Source organism: Gobius niger (assembly GCF_951799975.1).
Source record: "Gobius niger genome assembly, chromosome: 2".
Taxonomy (NCBI): Eukaryota; Metazoa; Chordata; class Actinopteri; order Gobiiformes; family Gobiidae; genus Gobius; species Gobius niger.
This window is the reverse complement of record NC_136853.1, coordinates 2,471,949-2,480,511: the sequence shown is the minus strand read 5'-3', so window position 1 is coordinate 2,480,511 and position 8,563 is coordinate 2,471,949. Positions and strand designations below refer to the sequence as shown.

The window sequence follows — 8,563 nt, the reverse complement described above, 5'->3', positions numbered from 1 at the left end:
GCTGCTTTATTGACGTTATTTGTGCACAGTATGCTGCCTGTTTTCAATGAATGTTGTGAAGGTGAAGGTTGTTAGCCTGTCGCGGCTAATAGTGCCTTAGCTCCGGGAGAAAACCACTCGGCCACGACTCACTGTAGATGAAATGTGAGCAGTAAACTACGAAATCAACAAGCCAGGCTCCGTGTGTGATCACCATAAAGGCTGCTTCAAGCAGTTGCCTGTTTTAGTGACGTTTTCAATGCATAATATGCTGCTTGTATTCAGTGAATTTTCCCGTTAGCTTGTCGCGGCTAGCTTGTTAGCTCCGGGAGAAAGCCACTCGTCTATGACCCATTGTAGATGAAATGTGAGCAATAAACTTCCAAATCAACAAGCCAGGCTCCGTGTGTGATCATTGTTAAACGGTTCTTTATGTGTGTGGTGGTTTTATTGACTTTATTTGTGCATATTTCTCGTTTTCACGTGATGACTCGAGGTTTAGCTTAGCATTAGCTTTCTCCGGAGGCTCTGTGCATCATCAAGGCCCAGCGCAGAACCAGACACTGAAATAAGCGTTCTTGTCACCGGTTTTAATCCTGGGTGTTTCGGTAACAGAAACACTGATGTGTGTTTTTGTAAAAGTCTGCTGTGGCTCCGGTTCACAACACATGAAGCTAATCCTCCATGATGACTCTGTTTACATCTTAGGGCTAGACACTGCGGGGAGGGGGTTCTGCTGAGGAGCAGTGGTTGGCTACTCGGCTGGTGACGAAAGGTCGGAGGCGTATCCTGGAGGTCGAGGGCGTTTCCTGAAGGAATCAGGCGTTTTATCCCTAAAATGGCCGCCATCAGAGTTTCTACAGATTACTCGAAAATACGTGAATGTGCCCAGGCAACACTTCAGGCATGGTTTTAATGAGGGAATGACTTAATAACATGATGTTAAGCTTGAAAAAGTCATTTTTGCATAATACCCCCCCTTTAAGATTCATCAGCCCAGCACAATAAAGGCTTTATAAATATAGAGAGTTATGATGTGGGAGTAGTGCGATTTTTTTTTCTTTTTCAGTCTTAGTTCCCCAAACACCAAAGAGCACCTTCCATCCAATAACTAATTCTATCATTGACGTCGTGAGCACTTTGTCTAGTCCCCCCCCAAAAGAATTCCATTTTAGCCAATTATTTCCAACATACCTGCAGATATTTTACAAGGTTGTCGATAGTTTGAGTTGAGCTCAACTTGCCACTTCTTTTATATCCTTTTGGAGTTGGTGGAAGCAAGTGGCCCAACAGCAAAGCACTGGACATGTCGCTATCCCATCCTAGGGAAAAAAAAGTACAGTATCAACAAGATGGAAGAGTAAAGCATAAATAAGAGTAACTGGCTATAATAGATGTTGATAACATGTTAAGTATAAAAATATTCATACTGAATCAATGCAGACATTGTTTTGTTCAGCGTATAAAACAATATTTTTAACTAGACACAATTATTCAGTTTGTGGTTCGGCCTCCAGCAGGGGATGCTGAAGCTGATGCATGATTAATTAAAACTACACAAAAGCACAGTACAAAGAATGTTTTAGTTAAGATTACCAAGTCCATCCTCCAAGAGGTCTCCAAAGCGGCCGCTACCGTTGAGGTTTTTACTTTCAGCGAGGATCCTTGGTTTGAAATAAGTGGGCCATTTGGAGACAAATCTACTGGACACTTCTTTGCCAAACATAATCTCAAAGTCTTGGTCAATCTATAAAAAAAAAATAATAATAATAATAATGACAGTGATGTGGACATTTTAAAACACAATACAACTACTTTTACACTTACTAAACCTGGTGTGTCCAGAAATCTTGGAAAGACCTCCAAAATGGAGAAGGAACCTTGTTGGTCATGTACCAGAGATTGGCGATGTTGAAAAGCCCTCATCGTGTCTTTTATGATGGTTGGATTGGTTGAATGCGTCATCGCAATGGCTTCTTGGCAGTCGTCTCCGAATAGCTGGTCTTCAGGTTGAAGCTGCCTCTTTCTCTTTGGACTAACTTCCTGGTCAAAGTTTGAAGTGGGCCTCTTTGGTGGAACAGAGTTTCGCTGGCATGTTTTTAAACGCCAGGACAGGTAACCAGACCCACCCAGAGGATCAGAAAAATGCTCCTTAAAGAGGAAATGGAATTGTATTTAGCAAGACAAGCATTATAGTACAAAAGTACTTACAAATCCATTATCCGAGTGCGGATCTCTCAGGCAAGGGAACAGGTTGATTATGCCAAGTGCATATTTCACCCGCACAGACACTGGTGGAGCCCGTCTAAGTGCAAAGACACTGAAGCATGAATAGCTGAATGATGATTTACAAGTGCAATTGAATAGTTAATTACCCATGTTTGCTTACCCATGATCTTCTATCATTTTTGCTACAAGGAGAGTCACAATGTTTCTTCTGATTTTGTCACGCATTATCTTTGTGTCCATGTACTGGTCGATTATACTTTGGCCTCCATCTTTTGACTGGAGTGCATCTCTTACCTTCTAAAACAAACTTGATGTTGTAAAAGTGATACCTTTCTAGCTGACTCCCTTTCATGGTCTGTTATTTTGCCTCCATTGCTCCTGATGATAATAGTTGAAACTGAATCAGATGATAAGGCGCTGGACGAGAGTTCAGATGATCCAGATACATTGGAAGTGTCCGATCCCGGTGAGTCCAGTGGATTTGACAAATCCAGTTCAACTGAAAAACAAACATTGTTACGCTACTTCTGACAAAATGGACTAAACTGGGCCCAGGCTCACCTGTGGATCTTTCAGATGACACATTTACAATGAGGTTTCCCCTTCCCAAAAGCTCTTCAAACACATCAGCCTCTTCTTCTGTCCCAGTTTCATCCGTCATGTGCAGCTGAGTGCCAAGTGGAAGGCCCAGTTTCAAGATTACTGAAATCATAAACATTAGTTTGGTTAACATTAATTGGTTTACAAGATGACGGCCAGCACACACACTACTGGGTAAGAACATTTTTAAACACCAAAACAAGGAAAAAAGGCCAGCAGTTTGAAAATATTTGTTTGGGGAGGATCTGCGGTCTGAAATGAATAAAGTAATAGCGAGACATTTATGTTCTGTGTTGTCTAGCTTTCTGCTACTGTAAATTAGCAGGAAACGGAAGCCAAAGCGTCCTGATACTCTAACTTTGCACTGCCATCAAGTGGAGGAAATCTTAAGTCTTTCAAAAGACTATGTCAAATGATTTGAGATTAAAAATATGTCTTTACATATTTAGCATTTATGTGTGCTAATGCAAATACCAACCCTTTGATTGAAATGTGTTGAAGTCTTCAAGGCCATCTCCTGTTGAAGACATGAGAATGTACTTCTGAATTTCTCCATACTTGACAACCACCAACATTTTGCACCTGTACAAACATAAGGCGGTGTTATTTGGACAATCAACATTGCAATACACGACATTTCAAATTAGCAGCTTGTTTGCAGTCTGCTCTGCACTAAGGAGCGCGCTTCAATACTAACAAGTGCAGAAAAGCTAACATGCACAAGCAAACACGTACGAAAGCTAGATAGCAACAGTATGAACAACATGTGCGCAGAGGCTAGTTAGCTACTGTATAAACTATAAGAGCTCTGAGACGAGCTACTTACAGCATTAATAACATGTGCACTGAGGCTAGTTAGCTACAGTGTTAGCAACATGTGCGCAGAGGCAAACCAACTACGATATTAGCCACAAGAGCCCTGAGACGACCTACTTACAGCATTAACAACATGTGCACAGAGGCTAGTTAGCTACAGTGTTAGCAACATGTGCGCAGAGGCTAGTTAGCTACAATATAAACTATAAGAGCTCTGAGACGAGCTACTTACAGCATTAACAACATGTGCACTGAGGCTAGTTAGCTACAGTGTTAGCAACATGTGCGCCGAGGCTAACCAACTACGATATTAGCCACAAGAGCCCTGAGACGACCTACTTACAGCATTAACAACATGTGCACTGAGGCTAGTTAGCTACAGTGTGAGAAACATGTGCGCAGAGGCAAGTTTCCTAACGTTACAGTACTGTATTAACGTTTGCGAAAAGGCTAGTTGAGTTACAATACTCGTTACTTCTTAATTCGGTTTCCACACATTACTAACCGGGGAACAACCGCAGAAAATGCTAAGCTTTATGCAGCTTTTAGGCACATTGATTGTTACGGTCAAGTACAAGTGAAAGCTTCATTCATCCACACACATGGCGCTTTGAAAAAATACAGTATAACCATGTACTAACAGGTAACGCAATATCATGTTGTTGAGAAATTTAACCATAAAATGTGCTTAACCAATGTTTTAAATGCATTAATGATTATGCTTAATATTACAGACACTTGGGAGGTTTAGAAACTGCACGCACATGCAACAACCTGCAAACACTTGCTCTATGCCTTTTCTTGTAACCATGTTGAAGAAAAACAGGAACTAATGTAGACGGTGAACTTCCTGCCATTCAGAGAAAGCCTGCAAGGTGTGAACAAAGCAACATCAAGTGTGCGAGGTCAAGGAGTCAGATATACGTGATGGAAGAGTACCAAGAAGGAAGGAGCCCCTGCACCGCCTCTTCATGCATATTCAATATTATCATTGTATAAATATATGAGCGCAGGGAAATGCGGACGACGAAGTCCCGTGCACGTATTGTTGACAGGGAAAGACAAGCGCTCAGGTAATTTTGTATTAGAATTATAATTGTATAGGGAATAAACCTTTCTTGATTAATTAATTAATTAATTGATATAATATTGTCCTCTTTTCTCCAATAAACGAACACGCCGACAATCTGCCGACAATGTTAAGATATAAAGTTACTGTTGCTGAAACTGATCAAAAGTTGCACATTTCTTACTTACTTACAGATCTCCAGCATGAATGAATACTGGAACCCCCTTTGGCTACAATAAAAGCAGCAAATCCTGGGGTTTGACTCTACAAGATTTGCACATGTAGAGACTGACATTTTAGCCCATTCATCTTTACAAAACAGTCACATTAGAAGGAGAACGTTTGTGAACTGCAGTTTTCAGATCATTCCACAGATTTTCAATAGGATTTAGGTCAGGACTTTGACTGGGCCATTCTAACACATTCATATGTTTTTATTGAACCATTCCATTGTAGATTTAGCTTTGTGTTTAGGGTCATTGTCCTGCTGAAGGTGAATCTCCGTCCCAGCCTCAGTTCTCTTGTGACTCCAGCAGGTTTTCCTTCAAAATATCTCTGTATTTGGCTCCATCCATCTTCACAACTATTCTTACAGTCTCCCCAGTCCCCGCTGAGGAAAAGCAGCCCCACAGCATAATGCTCCCCCCCGTATATTTGACACTGGGGATGGTGCACTCAGGACGATGAGCAGTGTCAGGTTTGCTCCATACATAACGTTTGTCTCATCTGACCAAACACCTTCTTCCACATGGAGCTGTGTCCTCCATATGACTTCTACAAACTTCAAACAGGATTTCTTATGGCCTCCTTTCAATAATGGCTTTCTTCTTCCACTCGTTCATGAAGGCCAGATTTGTGTAGATACGACTTATAGTTGTCCCATGTACAGATTCCCCCAGCTCAGCGGCAGGACTTCACAGCTCCTCCAGAGTTATCTTGGGGCACTTGGTTGTATTTCTTACCAGTGCTCTCCTTGTTTGATCTAGTATTTTAGATGGGCGACCGTGTCTTGGTAAGTCTGCAGTGGTGCTTTACTCTTTCCATTTCTAAATGATGGATTGAACAGTTGCTCCGGGAGATGTTTAAATCTTGGGAAATCTTTGTTTAACCTAATGCTCCTTTAAACTTCTCCACAGCTTTATTCCTGACCTCTCTGGTGCTCCTTGACCTTCATGATGTTGTTTAGTGACCAATACACTCCGACCACAGCTCTGAGGGCCTAAAAGAACAGCTGAAATTATACTGAGAGTAGATTACACACAGGTGCCTCTATTTAACCGTTAGGCCAAGGTGTGAACATTCTGGAGTCATTAGGAATGTTATAAAGGCAATTTAATGCACTCAGAAAATGCTGTATGAATACTTATGCATTTTGAAAAATAACAGAATCATGTATCATTTTGCTTTCACTTCACAGTTGTCGGTTACTTGTGTGTGAATGTTCAGTAAAAAAATCAAAATAAAATCTTCATGTTTAGGGTTGTAAACATGACAAAGGTGCATGAATACTTTCGGGCGCTGCTGTATTTTACTGCTTTGTTTGTCTGACAGAGAAGATCTGTTATTTTTGATCGAAGTCATTCTGACTTTGACAGTTAAAGCTGATTATCATAAATAAAGCTGGTGAAGGCATTTTTCTTCTGTTTTCGCCGTAGGGAAAGTTTGTCTCTAATGTTTCTCGTGAGTTCCAGGCAAAAACACACAGACTTGACAAGCCTTAAAGTGTTTATCCAACAGAGGACAATGTTCTCTTCATCATGAGACTCAGAAAGGCTCACACAGTCTGTAGATGACGTGGTCTTTTAGGAACCGTTTTGTTGCTTTTTCATCACTTGTTTTCGCCTCTTTTGACACTTTTTTGGAGGCTCTTACTGAACACGCATGAGTCTAATTACATTCATTATCTCTGGAGTTCCTGACACACTTGACAAAGTAAATGTATCAGGAGGCTGCCAGAGGAAAGATCCAGCCTTTTTATTTCATATGTTAAACCCTCAGATTTCAGCTTGTCTGTGTGATCATGATTCATGATCACCTGGTCCTTCATGTTAAGGTCCTGTAGGTCTCTATACTCTGTTCGTTTCAACAGAAAAGTGGCATTATTAGCACTACAAAGCAACTGAATGACATCATGGCTTCCAAACATGTTTTGAACAGTTTTTCATGTCAGTGTCAGATGTATTAATAATGTTTGCTTCTCCTTCCAAAAGTATGAAGCAGATGTGTGTGTATTAAAACTTTATAACCCGTGTGTGTCTTTTTGAACTGAATTATGGAGAGAAACATGTTGTTTTACATGATATTTGTTGGATGCACCTGTTGATCTCAGAGTTGTGTGCAAACACTTTGAATACTGTGTGTTTTTGCCTGAAGCGTACGTGCTGCTGCTGAGGAAGTGTTTACAAGACAAACTCATCCTCAGGGCCACAACGGCAGGAAGACGCCTTCAGCAGCTTCATTTATTCATGGATTCAGAAAGACGTCCTAGTAAAGTGTGCACTTCTGAAACTGTATCAAAGCCCATCAAACTGACCACGCACGGTCAGACGTCCGGCTGATCCACCACTGTAGCTTTAATGTAATCCACATGGTCCAGGAGAGTTTCCTCTTCATTACAGGAGTGTGACTTTACACAAACTGCAGCTTCTTGTTTGATTCTTTTGAGTCTGAAAATGAACTCCTTTTGTTGCTGCTCAAATACCAATAAACTAAAGTCAAATGCACGGCGTTGATGAAGAATCTCCCCCAGAGCCTGGACACTGGTGGTGGTAGAAGAGGAGACCCGGGGTGACCGGTTGACGGCGAGCAGAGCCGAGGAGAGGCCAGGCGGAGAGGGGGTGGAGGAGGGTCGTAGCACTGCTGGGAATAAAGGTTTAAAGATCAGTAAAACAACAGGAGAAAACAGTCAATCAGAGCAAACGGCTGCGCCATAAACTGGACTCACCGTCGAATGATGCAAAAACAGCTTCTGTCGTCGCCGGCGGAGCCACAAAGACCTGAAGACCTGAAGACCTGAAGACCCGAAGACCCGAAGACCCGAAGACCCGAAGAGGCAAAAAACACAAACGACCCAAATGTCCGACCTGGGACTAGGTAGTAGCGAGTCACATTTACTTGTGCGTATTAAAGGTTCATCATGACGATGCAAACTTAATCTTTCCTTCTGTTTTCTTGCTCTCGCTCTGACACAAACAGTAACAGGAGTTCTGCTCATCAGGCGACTCCTTAAACATAGAAACTGAACTGAAATGTGACTGAACATCAGTCCTTTCTGTCTGCCACACGTCCAAATGTATTAAACAAAGGGTCAAGTTTCTGCCAATGACCAGCAGGAGGCGGCAGAGGAAAATGACAACACTATTTTCTATTGACTTTGGCGACTGCTGTGGGACCAGTGCTGGCGAGTGCGTCCACACGAACGTCCTCTTCAAGTCTCTCTCAGACAGAAAGACTATTTTATATATTATATATAATACTAGCTGAGACCCGGCCTTCGGCCGGGCCTCGCTAGTCTCCACATTTGATATTCTGAGATTATGAGTGAGTACAAAGAAATGTCCAACCCGTCACACAGTTCAGCTGTAGACCAGTGGTTCCCAACCCATTCCAAAAACTATGGCCACTACAAATGTGTAAAATAAAGAATGCCAAAAATAATTTCAAACCAACTGCAATTGGAGTGTTTGATGCACCCGTACTCCTTTCTTATTAACTACAACGACAATATGTTTGCTAAACTCAGGGAATAGAAATCAAGAGACAGTGGGAGAAATATGGATAAATATTAGGGGTTCAGCTCTAATGGTTTGGGTCACGGTGCAGGACCCGTGGTTTGGTGCATGACGGTAGTGCACAATCAAACAAATAATG

The 8,563-nt window shown here is 41.8% G+C and overlaps 1 long non-coding RNA gene across 1 annotated transcript; it reads right to left on the bottom strand.

The window, feature by feature from the left end:
• Positions 1–2,189: 2,189 nt before the first annotated feature.
• Positions 2,190–2,641, bottom strand: LOC306959474. Its single transcript, XR_013792622.1, has 3 exons — positions 2,538–2,641; positions 2,369–2,505; positions 2,190–2,284 (listed from the first exon to the last, which is right to left on the bottom strand). It is a non-coding gene; the product is annotated as an uncharacterized lncRNA (long non-coding RNA).
• Between the last annotated feature and the right edge of the window lie 5,922 nt (positions 2,642–8,563).